Raw genomic sequence first — 22,896 nt, forward strand, 5'->3', positions numbered from 1 at the left:
AAGTTTTCTTAAAAGTGAATCATAATCAATTGTAAGATGACTTATTTTTTTGGTACCAAGTCACAGGGAGTCTTAATCTTAGAAATACATAACTGACATTCATTGTCAGCTAAACTTCCCCCCCTCCTCTCTTTTAGTTTTACCTAATTAAATCTGGGTGACATGACAAAGCAATTTCCCCAAAGGGCTATCTGATGTCACATTTTTATCAGCATAATTGCATTGTACAGTACAACTCATCTTCAGAGAGAAAACAAGGCAGTGCTAGGTAGTGACCTCAAATATACTAAAACTACCAATCCACTCCAATGAAAAGAGAAAAAAACAAATTAAAATTCTTAACTGGTATAGATCAGGCTATCTATACAGAATTATCTGTACTGATATTAATGGACCATGATGACTTATACTAGCTAAAAAGCAGAATTTCTTTTTTGTAATGGTTCTTAGCTCAAACTGCAGAAAATTAGTGTGAAATTTTATTTTAAATTAAAGTTTTTCTACAAGCAGAAGTCCTAGTTATCTATATTGTATAGTTATTCTTAAAAGTAGCTAGTAAGGGAATTTCCTCTAAACAATGTTGCTCATTTAATTTTTGAAGAACTTGCCCATAACAGGATTTTGTCCTCCTGGCCTTTAAAACTTCTGGTATCCTACACTGACTTTAATTTTAGTCATTCTGATGTAAATCAAGAAGAATTGCATCAAGTCACTGGAGCTACAGGACCACTGTACAATTCTAGATAATATTTAATAGTATATCTGGAGCAAACTGTTTGATTTAAGGATGACATTTAATATGTATTGATGAATAGATCAACCAAAAGTGGTAGCATGAAGTATTCAAAAGTATATGTTGCTATTTTTCAGTGAGGTATGTGTAAATCCTATGGTGTATGGAAAGTGTGGGCCTGGCTGGAGGAGGGGAGGCTTGCCAGTGATGTCTTTGAATGGAAAGAGGAACAGTCCCTTATACTCCAGGTCCAGTGACTACCTTAGGTGAGGAAGGAAAGAATCAAGGCAGGGGGAATGTGGTTCTTCTCCAACAACCAGTTTTGGCCTGGAGCAGAATATGGTACTGGTCCAGGAACTGAACCAGTGTCTGTCTTTGATATGTATGCTCTAAGTCTCAATGAATTTTTCTATGTTAGCATGACTTTGTGCTCATGTTGGTAATTTCCTGGGTGTCTAGGTGGAGGCTTGAGTTGTTTAAATGTTTTAGAAAGGGTGCTTAGAAACTGACCCTGGGCAGCTTGGCTGTCAGTCAGCATTTGGCAGAATGGTTACTGTGCTTGTCTTCAAAAGGAATTAGTCCTTTTGTGGAGGATTTTTGATGGAAATGGATAAACTGCTACTCAATACAGACCAAAGCCAATTGCCTCTGTGTGTTAAATATTAAAAAAAATGCCTATTGGGTAGATCTACATGGGCACTTAAACGGGATTTATGTATCTAACTATCTTTCCATATTTTCCTAATCCAAAACTGCTAAATCCTGCATCCCAAATCCCATTAGCTGCTGACTGATTCTGAAAATGTTTATTGTTACAGAACAGAGAGATCTTTAATATCAGAATGTCAGTGTGCCAGAAACATTTTACTTCTAACACTGCAGAATAGGTGCGCCTCTACTGTAATATCTACAGCCTGCTCCTTTGCATATCTTGTCTGCCAAGTCTGTTCTGTGTTCTCAGATGGTAATAAAACAGGTTTTTGATGAGAGACACTGAAAAGAGCCAAGTGGAGACTCCAGTAACAGGAACAAATAAAAAAGCATCCAACACAGTCTTTTTTACATTCAGATTTGTGCTTTGTTCTGGGCTACTCATCTGTTTGGTACAAAATGTGCCACAGCTAAAGGAATACTTGGAGGTAAAATTGCAGAGCCTGGAGTGCAATTTCCTGTTTGAGCCATCATTGGTTGAACCTACTTTATCCAGCAGAGCACCCCATGACATCATAATATATTCTATTGTGATGCATCTTGGCAACGTTATTTTACTTTTCATGAAGCATTTTCATGAAGCAACTAGAGTGTGATTTCCAGGTTCAAGCCCTTGTTTTTATGGTAGATTATATATTTAATCAAAGATCACTATGTACGTGTGCTTGTGTGTGTACACAAATGAAAAGGCAAGGATAAGGAATGGAATTAAAATCTTACTTCTAGCTGCTCCTGCAAAATTTCAGAAGAAATAAGTCACCTTTTAGAAGAAGTGATTGAGATATGAATTGTTCTCCTGCTCTTAAAGCTGTGAATTCTGACTATAGATGGAACATACTGTAAGGTTTATTCTTAAGCCTGAGAGTCTTTTGTATTGATGCGCTGTCTAAAAGCTAGTTGGTCATTCCCATCAACCTTTATATTAAAAAGAGAGAAACTGTCACCTTTAGGGGGTGATTCATCTCCTCGTAAGACAAAAAGCTGCAACAGGAGAGGTGAATTAGTCTCTGGACATAACTGTTTCTCTCCAGTGATTATAATGTGTGGATAGCTTGGGCATAAACAGATGAATTCCATCTAGGTGAGTCTCGCAGCATGCAGGGTCTTGTTGCTTTCTTAACTGATTCACTCTTTTTATGCACTGGCTACAAAGCCTGAATGTTTAGTTTGGATGTATCAAAACAAACTCCATTAGACAACTAGATGTCTAAAAATAAGGCATGTAGCAATATAGCCCAATAAATCTTAAAGAAAAAAAAGGGGGGGTGTGTGTGTGGATAATTTATATTCCAAGAAGTTAGATGGGAAACTTTCGCAGAGAGATGGAAAAACTACTGAAAAGACATTTTTGGTTTGCTTATTTTAGGCTGATCATTGAGTCCACTGAAGATTTGAAGAGCTAGAAAAGGGAATTACAGAGCTCAGTTTGGTTTTATACAATTCGACTACTATCCCCAAAGTAGGCTACATTTTTACTGCAAAATTTCTGTAGAGCACAATATCATTTTAGAGCACTGTGTTTGTTTCTGGCGCAGAGATCCTTTAGTAAGTGCCTTCAGAGAACAGTGCACAGTGAACAGAGAAAGTACAAGTCTGAAAAGTTTCATCTATAGGCAGATGTTATGTATGCTTTTAATTTCTAAGATTTATAACTCAATTTTAATTTTGTACCTGGTTTATAGATGAGTTGATATGGAAAACATACCCAGTTAAAAAGAACTCTGTAACGACTGTTTATATTTGAAGTGCTAAAGGTTTGCTTTGGTTTTCAGTATGAAAGCTGCCTGGTCATTACTGCCTTTGACGTTTGATGCAGGGAAGGGTAGAGGAGATGAGAATAGTAGTTACTTTGCTTAAAACCAGTTTTTGCTAGTAGAAGGAAGGGCATAAGCAAGGTCTGTAAGGGAGAGGGCATACAACATGAAATAGACAGGGCAAAAGCCATTCCTTGCTTTCTCCATAGAAAAAGAAATTTAGTTGTAGGATATTTTCCTTCAACCTCACTACAGTTTAAACTACTGTGACTGGAAATAAGGGCCAAAGCATTTTATGGGTTTTTTTATGGCGATAGCTGTGTGTAGTGGGTCTGGCTGAGGTGAAGTTAACTTTCATTGGAGCAGCCAGCATGGCGCTGTGTTTTGGATTTCTGACTAAAACAGTGTTATATGTTGGTGTTTTGGCTATTGGTGAACAGGTAGGTTCCTATCCCTCTCCCATCCTGCTGGAGGTGTGGGAGAAGTGAGCAAGTGGCTGTCTGGGTGCTCAGCTGCTGGCTGTGGTCAACCTATCACACAGTGGAAAAGTTTCCAGCAGATAAATATTACTGTGGAATTAGCCAAAGCAGGATACTTTCAAGTAATTCAAGTAACATGTGTTGTCCCTTTGTATTGAATGGGAGAAACAGAATATGAGTCATCTAACCTATTCCAGATTTCTACACTAATATGAGATGAATCACCCTCTCAAAATGTGTTTCTTGCTATTTAGTCAGATGAATTCCATGCTTCATGTCAGTAAGCAAGAATTGGTCTCAGCGAAGGTTCAGCTAAACGAGAAGCTTAAATGTAAGAAATTTATCATGACAGGAAGAACAAAGTAGGTAGCTGTGGGATGACTTGGATTGGCTTCGAGAACTGGAAAGCTGACAACATTATTACACACCAGAAGAAGGTTCCATTTTGGGAATACATAATTAGTAATTAAGAGTAAGCCCGCATATTTCTTAGTTTCCTGCTATGTGACAGCCAGACTGATGCTTGAAGGGATTATAGTGTCACCCTGTGGGTGGGATATACAATTATATTAAAAAAAAAGAAAAAAAAAGAAAATGAATTAATGGGCTCATTCAAACCAGATATTGCATTCACAAAATCGGAATGGGAACAAACATGTACGTAGAAGTAGGTGACTCTGGAGGACAGAAGTTGTGAATGACAGCTGAGATGATATAAAATAAAACAGATTTGAACTAAAGACTCCTGTAAGAAATAAGAACCGTTATCTAATGCAGCAGAACAGAATATTTAGCAGATAAACTTGCTGGACACTTATGGGACACAATAACAGACATTTGAACAGTTCTGTGAAAAAGGTAAGCGTCAAGAAAGCTACAAGGGAAAAATAAAGAACAACAAGAAATTATAAGGGATTAAACAAAAAATAAAGTTTATTTAACAGATGTTTTAAAGCAGAATCAGTTGCATATCATCTCAGTATGTAGGAATTAATTAAAATCGTGTTTCATTTAATTCCTTAAATGTTTGATGTTTCATGGTGAGCCTCAACATCTGTAATATTAATGACAAAATCAGTTGTTCAAATTAAAATTTAATTTAAGTTCATTAAGATTGTACTTTTTAAAAGACGCTTATAATTATTTTAATAAGATGATATGGGGGAAAATCTATTTCAGTACCTTGGCTATATTAAAACTGAAATTAAGTCAACAGTTGCAGGCTTAGCATGAAATATTATATAGTTCAGCATGCTAATTTAATTATAATTGCTATTGCTAAACAAAAGGTTAATTATAGACCAGGAGAATAATGTTATGGAAAAGTACACCAAAGGTTTGTAAACAGATCTGCACTTAAATATTGCAGAATGTAAGGAACAGGTAGATGAAATGTCAGAGACTCCTACAGAAATTAAAGCACATTTTAAAATAATCCTATTTTCTTTGTATAGTCTGTGTCTGGGAGTAATAAAATTCCATGTCATAGCAGAATTCATCTATTTTATGAAGAAATAATACATAGCAGACAACTTTTTCATCTAAGCCATTCTGGCCAGCTTCACAGGCAATGTTCTATGTTCTAAATGCAGTTGAATGGTCCTTACTTTCCTCTCTAATTCCCTCATCAATCCTGTATAATTACACCTGCCAATGCACTCTTCCATTTCAACCATTTTCATATGAAATCAGTGGCACAATAAACAGACTGCACTTCTTGACACCTGAGTACTTAGCCATAAGAATAATAGAATTACTTTACTGTTTCAGATCGAAAGTTTAGGTTGTCTATATCTATAGCACATACCCGCAACAAACATGCTTTGAAAAGCATAGAACAATACAGTATTTACTGAAAATGTTAATTTCATCACAGTTCTGTACTCTTATTAAAAATATTACCTTAATGAGTGGAATATGGAAAAGGAATGAAAGCTTCTGCTTTACTTTCTATTGTCTGTACAAATTCATAATGTTGGTGGTTTTTTCAGTGACCCAAATTCTGCTCTCAGGTATGCATACATGACTACTTTTTACTGCACTGGAAATTGTCTATCTATATTTTCAAGTTGATTTTGTCCCATTGATTTTTCTTGACATTTGGTGTTAAGCCTACAGAAAAAAAAAGCAATAAATATAAACTTAAATGTGAGAAAATTTGTGAACTGATTGACAGTATGAAGCTTAGAACTATTCAAAGCAATTTTCCATGTTAGCAATTAGCTTTGAGACAGAGTGCTCTTTGAATGCTATTTGACTAGCTGCTTTTATTTTGGGGAAATGGGAGCCATGGAAACCTACTTTTAAGATGACTGTTAAAGAAGTTGTCTTGGAGCAAGATACAACACTCTAGCAATAACTTTGCCAATTATAATGAAATACTTCCAAGATAATTACTGAAAAGTAAATTTCCTTTTGAGAGCATCATGTAGTTCAAATCAGTGAGGGTTTGGGTTTTTTAAAAATAATAAATGAACCTAAACCTTTTACGTATATTTTAAACACAGAGATATGGAGTCTTGGAAATACTTGGTGTTACTCATGGCTCCATGGTAGTGCAAGTTTTATTTTCTACTCCTTAAAATTTTCTTCTGTGTTGATTAATTTATTTGCAAATATATACACTTAAATTAGAATACATAATGTACACGAGATTCTTAATGAAAGGAGTTACATAATCAAGTGTAAGTTGTGCTTGATTTTCCCTTGGATATTTTGCAGCAGTAAGATTTTTTTCTTCTTTCTATATAGACTGAGGCTACAGAGAGCAGGATTAGATCACGTTACAGGAGACAGTTTCATTTTTTCCTGTGAAATTTCCTATTATTTCCTCCTGCTATTTCCACTTGTTCTGCATGACAGCAGTCTCTCTGCAGAGATCAACAGAAAGAGAAGAAATCCATGGAAATAAATCTAGGTATTGGAGCAAAACCCTTAAGAAACTGTGTGGTATAGACTAGGCAGAAAGCCTGGGTAGAATGAGTGCAGAACAAAATCTAAGTGAGGAGAGAAAACTCGTACAGGCATTAGGGAGGAGAACACACCAACAAGGGAGAGTCAGTTTTACAGAGAAGGCAGGCCACAGTGAAAAAGGGTTGGATATAGACCATCAAGCAAAGAGTTCACCTCTTTTTACACCTTGTTGTTTTTCACTGTACTATGCTATATTTGAGTCCTTTTGGTGTTCTGTATTAACTTATCCTCAGTATTCCATAGGCTTCTGAAATCCAAAGGATTACAAGGGAAAGGATTCCTTACTGTCATTTGAATAGTCAGGGAAATACTTTAATTTATTACAGTAATGCTTCTGTCTCCCTTTGTCCTTATTCTTACAGCCTTACATATTCTGAAACCTCACAAGGAAGTGAGGATGTCTAATTATGCACATATATCCCTCACCGCTCACTGTTTTCTATTGATTTTGACATCTTATTTTTGCCTAAGTAATGCCAAACCACTCTTCCATTTGTATTAAATACCACTGAACTTCAAATCCGATAAATTAAATTTGAATTTTAAAAATGATTCTGTGATTCTTTGCTATTATTGAGAGGGTTTTTTATTTGTTATTGTTGAGGAGAAGCTGGGAAAGAATGTAACACTGCAATTCAGAAGTGTTATACCAGGGACCTTTGTTGCAAATGAAATTTATACTGGTTTCTTGTAGATGGTTTTTAAACCAGTTTAGTTACACCGATGGAAAGCATGGAAAGCTTACTATGGACACCCATCATTTTAATTAAGAATGTCTTTTCTGCATTTAATCCAAAAGGAATGAAAATAAAACTTCTTATTTCACAGGTGTCTGTTTGGACATTTGTTACAGTTATTTATGGTAAGACTATTTGTACTTATGCCAGTCTTATACCTGTTATCCACCTATTTTTCTCAACTGCTTTTTAATTTTTTTTCTAGTTTTCTCTATTGGTTTCCATTTGATTTTTTCCAAATATTTCAAACACATTAATTATGTTTCACAGCATCCCTTTGAGATATAAAGGCTATATAGAAATAATGTAGTCAATTACTGAAATTCAATCTACAGTAATGTGATATCTGCAGCTAAGTAAGGTATGCAAGATAAATATTTAACACTTCAGGCAAGGAACTGAAAAACAGTTGTATTGAATAGAACACCCAGAGATTTTTGAGGCATATAGGTTGTAGTTTAGTGAATTAGAATTCAATTAGCACAATGCCATTGCTATAGAAAATGTTCCAGAATCTATGAAGTTACCTGGTATAATATTCATTGACTGAATTTAAGCTGCCTAAAATTCAGGTGAATCCTGCCAGCTGTTATTAGCAATGTTCCCATGGCACTTTCATAAGATCTCATTTTGCCAATGGATGTAATCATGTGCCTGGTGCCACTCACCCCTGCTTCTCTGCTTGCCCAGAAAGGCTTTGCACTCCCTTAGGTCAAAGCGTACCTGTCAGCCTTGTGTGGATGTCTTGGATACCTTAGATGTATGAAATTAATCTAGATGCCTATGTTTATGCAAATGGAACAAGCACTAAGGGTTTCAGATCAACTTCAGACTGTAGATGCCCAGAACAGGATTCAGTTCCAAAGTAGGATACTTTCCAGACTTTTGTATCTGTGTTGCATCTGCCAGCTGTACATATGTGTCTTTTGCTCCCCAGAGTATATGAACAGGCACTAAATGCTCATGTGAATGGAAGTACATCAAGTCCCTAGTCAACCTAGTGAATGAAATCTAAAGATGTATTTAGCTGACTATTGGTCATAACCCAATTTTAAGATGCCTATAATCTGGAACTAAATTGTATTCACAAAGTCTGAAGGAATTAAATTTACTAATATCAAGAATTTTGCTTTTGCATCTCATCTGGAAGAGTGCATACCCTCTCTCTCACTTACTACTCACAGTAAGTATTTTTTAACTTTTGTGAAAGTCATTGATGCTCCATTCAATATAATAAAAACAGACAGGAACACTTGGTCAGCTTGTTAGCCATTTAGTATTAAATTAATTGGATTTCCTAATGGAAGAAGGAACTTGGATATGACTTGAGGCAACTCTGACTTTAACGACCAAAAACTGACGGATTCAGTGTGGCTCACCCACTTGCTTTACAGGGCTAATGCAGTCTAGAAGAGATTCATTGTATCTGCATCATGCAGCATTTGATCCTGGGTTTTGTTGGGGCCCTGTGTTGTGCCGTTCTGGCCTTAGGTCATAATTATTAACTTGCATGTTTATGTTTTTTCTGTTAAGAGTGCTTGAAATAATGTAAAATTATCTTTTGGCTTATCAGAATTGTGTTTGTATAATATGAAACTGGAATATAGGGTTTTTTTCAGCTGTTCTAGTTAAAAAAGATTAGAATGAAAATTGAAACTTTCATGGTACAGTTCTCTTTGGCAACAGAAAGGAACTTGTTTCTCCTTGTTCTTCCTGGGCCACCACATGTCATTTTTTATTTGGTAGATGATTTAAAAGACTGGAAATGAGAATCATTAGGGGTCATGGTAAAATTATTGTATCAAATAATTGGAAAAGCCGCAGGGGGACTTTTCTTTCTTGCTGAGATCAGTGTTTGTTTCTTTTTAAAATGAAATTAATAATTAAATACTGAAATCACCATTGTCTTTAAGGACTCAATGATCAAACAAAAAAAATAAATCTCTCTCCCACCCCTAATATCCTAGGAAAGGCTTTTACATCTTTATGTCTTACTTTTGTTCTCATTTCTACATGTGTTATCTAGCCTTAACCTCACCAAAGTTGTTGTTACCAAAATCAGGAATAGAAAACGCAACACCAATGTACCATTAGGAATCAGGCATTCTTTATTGCAGTGCTGGATGCATGGGGGATCATTCCACCTAACATACATGCAGTATGTTTCAATCAAACAAAATTATATAGTCCACAAATATGTTTATGGATTACATTTGTTGGAAAAATCATACATATTCATTCAACAGGCTATGTTAATTAAGCATCGTGCATGATCCTTACAGGTATCTCAGAGTCTTCTAAAGGGGTCTCAAACAACAGTTGACCCTATATTTACAGATGACCGATCACTGAACCTTAATTTACTTCACTTATACAGAGAGCCCAAGGAGAATCCAAGTTTGTTTCATTAGTTACCTATACAACAGTCTCTTCAGTGACTGTAAGTTTTAAATGACTCTTTCCCTCTTGGCATAAAATTACAGTGAAAGAAACAATATGGCTGCAAAGCTAAAATGGACTATATTACATGGTAACATTATGAAAATGTGTACAGCATAAAGATAACAGATATTGTAAGACAGCAACCAATCTAAAAGGAAAGGAAGTCAGCCAGCTGCTTTACACTGACTATAAAGGGGAAAAACACAGTAATCTTGCTTGTGGTAAAGAACCTGACTGGTTCTCTCTCTCACATTTATAATTATAACTGTGGATAGATCCTGCCTACATGGCCTATAATTTCTGGAACAGTACCCAGGCATAGTAATGTAATATGTGTACATTTCACTATAAATACTACTTCTAATGGCATTTAAGAATTTTTTGTTGCAGAAGATCAAGGAAGGTTTTAATGATAAGGTTATGAGAATCATGATTCTAGTGGTATGTTTTGATAAAAGTGACTGAAAAGTGAATTTCTATGCAAGAGAAATAATTTTTTTTCTTTAATGAAATCTTGAAGTAAATATTGATATTCTTTGGCTTTACCACTCGCAATTCTATTATCAGTGTAATTTTCATGTAGAAGTAATTGTGTTGACTAGCCTTTAGCCTATCTAAATTCAGGCATTTAAATTATGTATGTAACCTGACATTCTAGTTAAGCTGTGTGGTTTTCCTCCATAGTGTATTGGGTTTGCATGGCAAGGTTTTGGTAGTGGCAGGGGTTACAGGGCAGCTTCTGTAAGAAGATGCCAGAAGACTCCCCTGTGTCTGACAGAGCCAATGACAGCTGGCTCCAAGACGGACCCACCGCTGGCAAAAGCTGAGCCCATCGGCGATGGTGGTAACACCTCTGTGATTACATATTTAAGAAAGCGTAAAAACTACTGTGCAACAGCAGCCAGAAGGGAGAGAGGAGTGAGAATATGTGAGAGGAAAAACTCTGCAGACACCAAAGTCAGTGAAGAAGGATGAGGAGGAGGTGCTCCAGATGTGCCAGAACAGAGTTCCCTGCAGGCTGTAGTGAAGACCACGCTGAGGCAGGCTGTCCCCCTGCAGCCCATGGAGGTTAGTGGTGGAGCAGATACCCATCCATCTGCAGCCCATGGAGGACCCCACACTGGAGCAGGTGGAAGCTGTGACCCCATGGAGAGCCCAGGCTTGAGCAGGTTTGCTGGTAGGACCTGTGACTCTGGGAGGGACCCATACTAGAGCAGTCTGTTCCTGATGGACCGCACGCTATGGAAAGGACTGACGCTGGAGCAGTTCCTGAAGAACTGCAGCCTCTGGGATGGCCTCATGTTGGAGAAGTTCATGGAGGACTCTCTCCTGTGGGAGGCACCCCACACAGGGGCAGGGGAGGAGTGTGAGGAGGAAGGAGCAGCAGAGACAATGTGTGATGGACTGACCACAGCCCCCATTCCCCATCCCCCTGTGCTGCTCGGAGGGAGAAGATAAGGAAAACTGGGAGCGAGGTTGAGCCTGGGAAGAAGAGAGGAGTGGGGGGAAGATGTTTTTAAGATTTGGGTTTTATTTCTCATTACCATACTCTGATTTGATGGGAAATAAATTACATTAATTTCCCTGACTTGAGAATGCTTTGCCCATGACAGTAGTTGGTGAATGATTTCTCTGTCACTATCTCAACCCACGAGCCTTTAATTGTACTTTTGTCTCCCTGTCCAGTTGAGTAGGGGGAGTGACAGAGAGGCTTGGTGGGCACCTGGAATCCAGCCAAGGCCAGCTCACCACACACAGCCAGCAGAAAGAGGCACAGACACACATAGGCTCTTCAGTTTTAAATGAACAGGACTGGTCTTAGTTCTCTCTCCCTGTTTCCCCCTCCACTGGCTATAAAAGTGGGCCTAAACTCAGTAAATTTACGGCCTTATTCTGGGGGCCCCCTAGGTCCTCAGAGTTTGTGGGATTCATGGACATCAAAAGCTGAATAGTAAGAAAACCTGCGATAACAATAAAGAATTTTAAAATAGGGAAAATTATCCTGCGATATTCATGAAGCAGAGCAATCCTGAAAAAAAGATGGTGAGAATTTAGTGAGGACAGAAATGGAATTATATACTGATTAACATGGAACATGACATGGAGATTCATTCTTTTTAAAGCAATACAGCAAAAATACATCTATACATCCGGGGAAAATATAGTAGATATGTAAAATCTGACTTAAGTTTTGATTTTCTCTTTTGCATTTACTAATCACTTCCAGCCAGGAACTGATAATTTTGAAAAAAATTCTCTCTTCCCCTGCCCACCCAAAAAACCCCCAACCAACAAACAACAAAAACTCAGCCAAAAAACAACCATAGTGAATCAATGGCCTCAGAGGAAGGGAAAAAAAGAGTTAGGATCTAGCACACAAACATGTTACTTGGTAATAAAAAATTAAAAAAAAAGTTTACAGGAAGAAAAGTGACATAAAATGTATATAAAAAATACTTATCAGATAATGAGGGAGATAACGTATACAATAGAAGAACAATACAGAATGCCTTAGGAAAAAGTGTGAAAAATGCAGAATAGCTCTCCTGAGAAAAAAACTGAAAGACAGCACTGAAATCAGCTATATGTGTGTGCTGATTAAGACACTGGAAAAGATGTCTTGTATGATACTGTCATATAATCAAAACTGGACAAGCAAGAGGTAAGAACTAATACTTACATGCCCTAAGCTTCGATAATGATTTCAAAATTGGAGAACATCTAAGGCCACAATTGTTTTGGGAAGATGATAAGAGCAGAATCCATCAGAAAGTGCATCTTTCTTTTTCACTGAAGAGTGTGGCTGATTTCATTGTTACTTCCCTCATTATTCTGTACAGAAGGAAAGAGAATAAGAAACCTGTGAAACACAGACTTCTTTGACACTTTAGGGATCTGGGGAGTAACTGCATCTCTGAAGCATCAACTGATTATGGCTCCAGCTAACTTTAACATTTCAGGTCCTGATACTGTGCATATAATGAAATCTACCGGAGGTAGTAGGCTTCCACACATCGTCAATTGAAGGACTGAGATTATTAGAATTTTAATCCTGTGTTGCACACATTATAATCCTAGTGTTAGAACCCTAATACTGACTAATCTTTGCCAAAGTGATTTTTGGAACAGGTTTTATTAATATCTCCCGTAGAAGCCAAGTATCATATTTAAATTATTTCATACAGAAAGAAGTGTACTACTTCTTGCTCTCTACATAGATAGCACATCCTAATTCCCTGTGACTCCTCTGTTGTTTTCATTCAGAGGTTCAGAGGAAAGCTAGAAGCATTATGCTTACTTAATCTAACCTTCTAAAGGTAAGATTTAACATAGAAATTGATCTGCAAGATCTAATAAGCATGACGATCACGTTTGCAAAATAGAAAACTCTGTTGGGTTGTGAACATTGTCAATAATTACTTCAGAAAGTTCTTATTCAGGTGCTTTAAGTAACGTATAAATGTGCAAACATAATATTGGAGGAAAAAACCACTAAGAAGGTGCCATTGTCACTTTCTCTGCTCCTGGTGAACGTATTCTGGCTGCACAAGTGAAAAATACTGAAAATATATGTAGGTTCAGAAAAGAATTGTAAGAATTTCTAGACACAAGAAAAACTGCTTCATATAGACAGACAGTAAATCTGCTTAATTTGTCCAAATCAGGATAAAAAAGTAATTTGACAACAAATATTTGTGAAGTAGCTGAAGCCAATGAATGAAAGACAATCTATGGTGTTACATATTTATTTTAATCAGCAACTTTGATTTACATTTGTTAATAGGCTGAAGAAAATACTGTAACTAAAATGGTCATAACTTCATCCATTGAATAACCTGAGGAGCCAGCACCAAATTGTCTAATTTGGTCATGGTTGATAAAATAGTTCAATAACTTTCTGAAAATATTTCTAATTTTAAAACAGTGAAGGAAGGCGACAGTAGTTTTTTGTGAGTGCAATCTATGATTTTCGCTTGTATATTCATACCTGAGCTCCTAAGTTGTGATCTGATTTTCATAGTACTGCAACATAACTAGAATCTCCAGTGACTTGGGAAAGTCGGCAATTTACCTAGATGCCTTAAATAACTTTTTTAAAGCTTCAATGCAAGTATCCAATTCAGAATCATAGTGAGCAATTATTATGTATGCTGTGTGTTACTCTTTCAACCTACTGAACCTCTGACTCTTGAAAATTAATACAAAACCCAGTAACTTATTTGTTTATTGAGCGGCTGCTCCGCAGAAGCCAAACGCTCAAATAATGAGTATTAATTAAACCACAGCACTTTTAGAGATGCACAGGAAGATGCAGAAGTGTGACTGTGCATATTCAAAGAGTAAGTTTTGGTGTGTACCAACTTTTTGTTAGCCTGAGGAAGGAGGTGAGCCACTTGCAAGGATGGATCTGAGGTTTGCCTTAGAGTGAGTGATTAGGGACAGAGATGAAAATGATACATTTTTAGCTTGTGGTAGACATGGAAAGGATATTTAAGAATGTTCTTATTCTTTTCAAAAATACTTTTATTTTATGCATGTCTTTTGTTACTGAATCCAAGCTAAATTTGACAGTTACTGTCAGTATTCATGCAGCTTTTCTATAGTAGTGTATCTAGTTACATTAGCAAAAAGCATGTTTTGGGGAAGTTTTGATATAATGATTTTCTAGACATTTATATTTTTAAATACAAACATAAAAATTCCGTACTTATTTAGCTCTGTTTTGCAGGTTTATGAATCCTCTAATTACAATCTGTAGTCTAAAACAGAGATTACCCTCTGTCAGGGTAATTCTTATTCTGTCAGGCACCTTTTGTGCTGGCTGCTTGCTGAGTGGTGGAAGCAGTGAGGGGTCCCAATGGGGTATTAGGGCAGAGGCTGGCAGCCAGGACCTGTCCCACCACCTCAGCCAGGAGCAGCGCAGCCAAGGGGCACGGGGGCAGTCCCAGCCCTGGGCTTTGGTCACCTCCGTGGGGACAGGGCGAGGCTAAGGCCAGGCTGGGACATGGGCTGTGGGTGGATGGGCAGAGCAGGGCTCTGAGGAGCTGAGGACCAGCCTGCTGAGGTGTCACTGGGACAGAGGCTTCTACATGAAGAGCAATCTGTAAAGAGCACTGCTGTTCCTACACGTTGGACATACTGCTTCCTGTAAAAAGGAGCTTCTTTCTGCCTGTTAGCCTTTTCATGTACTTAGACTCAACCTAATGTTTTAGTGCAATAAATCAGTCGATAAATATATAAAAGTTTATTATTTTTAAATTGGTGTGTCTGGTCTTTTAAAACCATAGTGCCAAGACTTCAAAGGATGATAAATTATGCATCATGCAGTACACAGTGATGGATATGCATAAGTACTGTAATGACTGCTCATAGTATACTACTTGTTTTGCTGGTTCCAAATTTTGACCTATAACATTAGTCATGCACAAACATTTATTATTTCAGATAAGGCATCTTTGTTCTCCAACTAAATCTTTCCTTATAGATTTAAGAAAGGCTGCCCTCTTAAAACGGTCTTAGAGGATGTTTCTTTACTCCTTAAAGCACCTTTAAAATTTTCCAAAAGCATCAGAGAAGATGAAAAACATCTATTTAAAATATCTATTTAAAATCCTCCTCTGTTTTTTCTAATGAATGCCAGTATGCATTCCAAATCATTGCGATTTTGAACACATCTCTCGGTCGCTTAAAGGGACAGAGAAAATCCTTGTTAAACATATTGTTCAGCACTTTACAGCAACAAGTAAAATAAACCATTTTGGTAATATCTCAATATGCTTTAAATCCTGGAGAAGCCACTATGAAACTGATTCTATAGCAGAAGTGGAACTCTCATATATATGCAGGAACCAGATGGATTTAGGTTGGAGTCAAATATTCAACAATAACAGAAACCTGGCTTGTTAACAGCAAGGAAACTGTTACAGTGGCAGAAAACCTCTAGAAATAGTTCAAAAAGCAGCTTAAGTATGGAGTTATGGACATGGATTTGCCTCATATATTTGTGGAATGGTTGCACCTGGGAAAACATCAGGAAATGGCATATAATTCTCAGAAAACAAGAGATAGATTGGTAGTAATTGAGGTGTGGATCTTTTAGACAAAAGGCACAATCTGGTGGCAGCTTCTAAAACTTAAAAATTTAGAACCATGCCATTTAGAGAAAAGGGTATCCTTATTCAATCCGATTGAATGATGAGAAGCATAATTGCATCACTGCATGGTCTAGACTTTTCTGATGTTATTTGCCTGCCCCAGACTGCCAAAAAAAGTAATTCTAACTAGAGAAAAAGGAAGACATGAGGATTTTTTTCCCTCTTTTTTTTTTTTACTGAAGATTTTAGAAGACATATTTAAAAATTAAAAAGAAAAAATAAAATCCAGTTATTTTCACTTTGTTTCTTTATTACCATGAAGACATTTTCCCCCTTCTTTTTCTGGGTCTAGTAAGGTGTCACTGTGACTGTTTTTGCTACAGATCTGAGGGCTAAATATGTGTTGCATTTAAAATCAGATTATAAATCTTTTTCAAGAGCTGGAAAATAAATGACAAGATAGGGTTTACAACAGCTGCTGTGGTTGAATAAACCATGAACTTTGTATTATCAGGCGAGTATCTCTGCTGAGGCTTTAGGCACTTCTCAAAGCTGTACGATATTAAAAAATAATTTGGTTTTTATTAACCATGGCATCCTACTGAATAAATTAGAAGTAACTTTTGATGGATGATGCGTAAGAGTTTTTGCTGTGCTTTAAAATGCACCACATATTCCTCTCAGATTGACAGGGTTAGTTGTTACCTGGTCGTCACATATTTCAGGTTAGTATGCATCATTTGTCCTATTAAAAATGAGAACTTAATTCCTTATTAAAGAATACCATTTCTGCTGGGTTTTTTTTTCCCCTGAAAGTACAGACACCTGTTTATCTGTTTATTTTTCACAATTTTAGTGCACACAGAATGGTGAGGCTTGCACAAAAAGATTTGGTGAGCTGCTGAGAACACAGAAAAGATACTGATGATGCATTTTCCATGCTTATTGCAGAATCTGGGAATGGTAGTAAAGAATGTATGGAGAATGTTGACATTTTCTTTGCTGGGGAAGACAAACTTCCACTACAAGGTGAGATGTTTATAGAAGGCAACTAAGTAAGTGTGATGTAAGAACTGGTAAGCTCATGACTATCTTTCCAAAGTTGTACTCCACTGTTAATTATCCAAAGCAATAAAATTGGAGGTACACATGCCAGAAAGTAAAGAATAAAACATAAAAATCCACAGAAAAAAGGGAAATGAACCCTTGATACAAGATAGGTACATAATTCTTACAGGTCCTTGGACCAGCTCTCACCTCCCATCACCAAAATCTTAATTCTCCTAATAGTATCTTACTAAGGCCTCAAGTCATTGTAAGTATTAATCATTTGCTTTCATACTTCACTCAGACTAGAAAAAAAAAGATGGGTATGAGCAGCACCATGGACACAAGGTAAATCCCCTAAATAACCAACACATTTATTCTGGAAAAGAGATCTATGGATAAAACATGTGATTAGCTATGAACATTCTTTCAGTTCTCTCAGAAAGAAATGGCAGAAGTATCACTTAGAGAAGGACAACTGTCAATTGCTCTTAGGATCTGCTAATGAATGAATTTTGCATTTTTTCATACTCTGGTAGATTAAGTACATTTGTCAACAGCCTTTATGATTTGCTGTGTAACTTGTGAGGCACAGGTGATGGCCTGTGCCTATTTTTATAAATACTTTGCAACTCCTTTATACTGTATGTGTTTTTTCTGTATTTACTTGATAGGTCAAGTAACTTATCTGTTACTCAGTTTTATACAGAGAATATTTACTGAAGTGTGGCATGTTGCTGTCATATATGCCATTACATCTATGAAACTGCAGCAGCCATAGTTTCAACAAAACAAGACTAGCTGTAAAGGCAATTGTCCTATAGTTCCATCATGCAATTTGTGCAGTTTCTTGATTAATAGGGCCCTAAAACTGTCTGTACAAAACATGAATTTCTTCAAGTCAAGTATATATTGTTAAATGTTTGCTATAGTGTACTACATAGCACAAGGAAGGACAAGATTATATGACAACTTCTGGTTAGCAAAGACTGGCTAAATGATATTTTTTAAAGTCACAATCTCCAATTCTCAAATTTGTTTGCAGTCTCATTAAAAGTACATACATTTATGCATCTTATCAAACCAGAAAAATAATGGGAACCACTTCGTGCCTGAAACAGGAAAATTGATTCAGGTTATAAAGCATTTAACTTCCTTAGTATGAATTCATTTAAGTTTTTCAGGATTTTTCTTTCAGAGTAGCAGAGGAGGAACAGATTGTAATTCATGGGAGGTGCCAGTGACACCACTTATTATATTCATCCTTCTAATTACGTGACAGGAATTGTCAAAAGTAGATACTGAAGGATTAGTGTGCATTCAAGCTCCTTAACAAGCCTTATAGAAAAGTAAACAAAACCCTAAGCAAGAAGAGGCGCGTTTCTAGTCACAGTTAATCCCCTAGGTCCTAAAGCCCTACTGAAGTTGCTTATCAGTTTAAGTGTAAATGATGAAATCCAGGCACCGAAAACAGTGATTCTCTTGCTAGATACATTGGCTGGAGGAAATCCTTCCTGTAAACTTTCCAACTTTATAAAACCCTCCCAGAAAATGATTTGCAATATTGAGAAAGTAATACAAGGATAACTATTGTTTACAGGGCAAATAAAATTATGTAATAGCGTGCTACTTAGAACTTGCTGGAATAAGGATTCCTCCATTACAGAATATAATAGACATTTCACTTTTACATCACTTTTTAAATGTATCCATAGAATTAGAAGGATATTCCTACTACCAAATCATACATAATTTTGTTGGTTTCTATTCCATGTTCTCCGATATTTTCAGAATGGGGAGATCCAGCATAAATAGGTTTATTAAGCATGCCCTTTGGTTGAGCTGTCCTATGAAAAAAAGTCTCCCTCTTTTGATTTATCCCAATTAGTGGATTGAAATTAGGAGAGCTGAATCAGAAAACATTTTTTTTAATGGTCATCAATACTTTAACTGAAGATGGAAATGCAGAGTAGCACATTAGCTCCTTAGCAAATGAGGCACCAAATATCACTTCTATCAAGTAAAAATTAGAAACTTTCATCCTTTCATGCTCAATTCCTGCTTTTGAGTTCAACCCCGCACATTTTAAATTCAATTTAACATTTCATGACTACTAAAGAATAGAGTATTGCAAAAGGATACATACAGAACATCTCTTTCAGTTTATTCCTTCTAGAGTAAGATTTTAAATTCCACCCCTAGACTCTGAAATTAGTGATACCACAAATTTATCTCTATAAACTGGAAATAGGATCACAGGTTTAACTGAAGGGTAGAAGGACACGGCTTTCATAACACACATCAGTGCATTTGCATTTGTATCAGCATACTGTTGAACAACATAAGGGCAGTAAACCATTGCTACAATGACACTGCTCTTCAATGCAGAGATTCTTTTTGTTGTAATATATCCTTGATAATTTTTAATACAAACCACTACTCATATTTTTATGTGCTAATGCACACCACACTAGTGAAGACATAAATCGTACTTGGCTTCACCTAGTCAGTAAATGTATTGTGTGCAGTAAATGTATTGTGTGCAGTAAATGTATTGTGTATATATTCATAGAAATCAGCATCTGTTTGCAAACAAACTCCTAAGAGAACAAGGAGACTAAATAATTGCATAGCTTACTTGCAGGAATAATACCACTGGTGCAGCTGTAGTTCTTTTTATTCGTTATCTTTTATTATAACTGATTTTAAATAAAGAATTACTATGCAAACATTAATAAAATGCTGACATGGAAATTTATCACAGATTATGCAACAACTGCTTTTAATTTTCAATATAATACAAATAATACTTTATACTGTGTAACATGGTGCTGAAAATTTAAATTTATTCTAGTTATTAATATGGTCTAGGAAGTGTTTCTGGGGCCAACTGACATGGTGTGCCCATACCCATACAGCTCATATACATACATCATGCTTACGTTTTCTTTCCCTCCCCAGACAGGGGAGAGCATTCAAATTGCCTATTAGGATCAGTTCTAACAGATAGCCCCAAACCTGCCCATGTGTTAATCTGGAAAATCATAGTCTGCATGGGCCAAAAATATGCCACGGCCTGTGCTAATACTCAAAAGTGGGGACAATTGTGTGTCATTGCTAAGGCCATGTCTGAGTCCTTTTTATTTTACTGGTGTAAACTCAGCCTTCCTGAGAAGCTTTAAAAAAATCAGTAAAAAAATTCCTCCTCCCAGAAGAGGAAAAGATGACAAATCCTTAATACAAGAAGGTTGTGCGGCATCCCACAGTAAGCAAGGAACAAACACTATAGCCAAACAAGTTAACAGGGTGATAAAAAGTAATACTATTCAATTCATGGAGCATTTTATTTACAGACCTTCCACAAAAAGTCTCAATATCCTGTCTTTTCCAGGTTACTGCACAAGTTATCATCAATACATGTCCTCTTGATGTAATGTAATGGTATGCTACAGCACTGGGGGCAGTGGGTTTCTAAGACACTGCCTTCAATTTGAGGAAAGTTACGCTGGAGTTGTGTAGCATCCCCGTAATTTTAATCACATTAAAATATTTTGCTTTACATAAAAGTAATTATGTTAGAAAAATCTGCTTTGCTGACATTGGGACTGATTCTCTTCACTGACCAGCTTAAGTCCTAGGGACAGGCAGTCCTTGTTAACAAGTGGTATGAATGTGTGCTCCCTTACGCTGTCATCCTGCAGACTCATAATGCTTCAGTTTGTAGTAAGCATTCTGAACAGCTCCTCTGTTTCTAGACTGCTAAATAAGGATCCTGATATTCAAATATAATGATATTTGCATGTAACAAACCTCTGCAGGAGCTAAACCTTTTAACTTGCCTTTCCCTTAAAATGTCTAATTTTAATACTTGTACTTGTGTTGAATAAGGAAAAAGGAACTATAGAGTAGAAAACAGAGAGGAACTGAGGCTTAATTTTGCTTTTGATAAGAGTTCCAAACTAGACTGACTTCAATGAGAATTCTGCAACGACAATTATTATAGATTTGGATCTCCTAGACTTTTACACACAGTGAACTTATTACACTCTTCCTGGGTTCTTCAAAGTTCCTAAAAATTGGAATCACAGAATGCAGATATTCTCAGAAGGCCTTGTTACACTCCTGTTGTATTCCTCCAACCCTAGTAACTCAAGTACTTTTTTTGTAATTCTGCTATAAAACCAAGAAGATTTTATATTCAGCAGTTTATCAGTATTTAGTTTGCAGTACCATAACTGAGAAAGAAATTTAAAACAATTGGGCCTTGGACAATATAGTTTGCAATATCTGACTTTCAATTATATTCACAGAAGTATGAAAAATAAAATGCCTGTGTTACTTATGTTAATTGCACTTTGAATCATCAGAAAAAAAAGAAAAAAAAACCAAAAAAACCAACTCATGTTACATAGATATGTATATTAATGAGTGATATATACATGATTTTGTGTCTGTCAAACACAACCACTAAGTTGAGTAACTGGCAAGAACACAAGTCAAATGTGCTTTCAGCTACCTAGTGTTATTTAGTTATTGAATTGCTTCTATCCTGCACTTAAGCAATTGAAAATTATTTCCTTTTAACATTCCTAAAACAGCACTTGGCACCCTGATGGATCTCACACTGTATATTATATTAAGCTTTTGATCCTTTCTTCGATGATGACTAATGCCAATGTAAACATTCACCCTTTCACATTATGAGACTTCAAGATGGAGAAGAGAGAAAGGAGGGGCTAATTCACGGCAAAGCTAGTCCCAATACCTGAGTGATAAAGTATTTTGACAGAATAGTTCAAAAGTCAAATTGAAGCAATTTTTCATTGCATGTTTTATGCTTTGTATCCTGTCAACAAAAAAACCTAGACATCTTTAAGCCCATATATGATAAATTGCCTCCAAGATATATAATTCATCACTGAAGCCAAATAAACTTTGAACTGTTGGTACATTCCTAGATTACGTAACACAAGCATTCAGGAAGTGTACAGACCAGCTAACTTAAAACTAAGCAGAAAGAAAAATGTAGACAGTGATTATGTCTGGAATTCTGACATTATAATGCCAGCACAGTATCCATCCCTTTTTATCACAGCTTTCAGGAGGTTTTGTTTGCTGTTTAGAAACCAAAACCAAGCTGAACCCCACAGCAAAAAACTCACTTCAAGATTAACATAAAAGCAGAGAGATAACAAAGAAAGCACCAACTAAAAATCACTTTTTCAAACACTTCAAATGATAACGAAGAGTCAGATAAGATGAGATTCTACTACTTAAAGTGGTTATTTTGAATGCTTTTCTAAATGTCTAAGGTATCCAAGAAATCCACAGGGAGCTGACAGATAAGGTGTGGCCTTGCAGGAGACTCCACACTCTTCCGGAGTGGCAGCTAGCTAGGCAGCCAAATGCATGAAGACAGCAATATCAAAAAACTGGTGAGATGACTGAACCACTCCAGTAGTGTCCTTAGGGCCCAGGGTCATAAAAAAGACTGTAAACCTTGGCTATGCCAGAGGAACAGCCTGTGGAAACTCCAGCAAGGGGTGCAGCAGTTACAACACCCCTGAAGACTTATAGCTGGCTCTGAAGGAGGGACCTGGGTTGTCTTTGGAATAGAGGGATAATGCTAAAAGTAGTTTTGTTAATAAAAACACAGCAATGAGCCTGATGGCATTCTTTATGTTCTCTCTTGGTTTTGTGCATACCAATGTTGATCAGGGGCTGTCTGATAATTAATATCTGACATGTAATAACTAAAAAGCTAATGTGATGCTTTTGTAGGTTGACAGGTTGGCAATATTCATGGCTGTAGTACTCCACGTATTGAAAGAGTAATACAAAGAGGAAATAGCATTGCAAGTTGCTTAACAGAAAGATATCTCAGTGCTAACACTGGCTGTAAATATATGCGTAATCCCTCCAATG

The sequence above is a fragment of the Falco peregrinus genome, chromosome 4 (assembly GCF_023634155.1).
Source record: "Falco peregrinus isolate bFalPer1 chromosome 4, bFalPer1.pri, whole genome shotgun sequence".
NCBI classification, from domain to species: domain Eukaryota; kingdom Metazoa; phylum Chordata; class Aves; order Falconiformes; family Falconidae; genus Falco; species Falco peregrinus.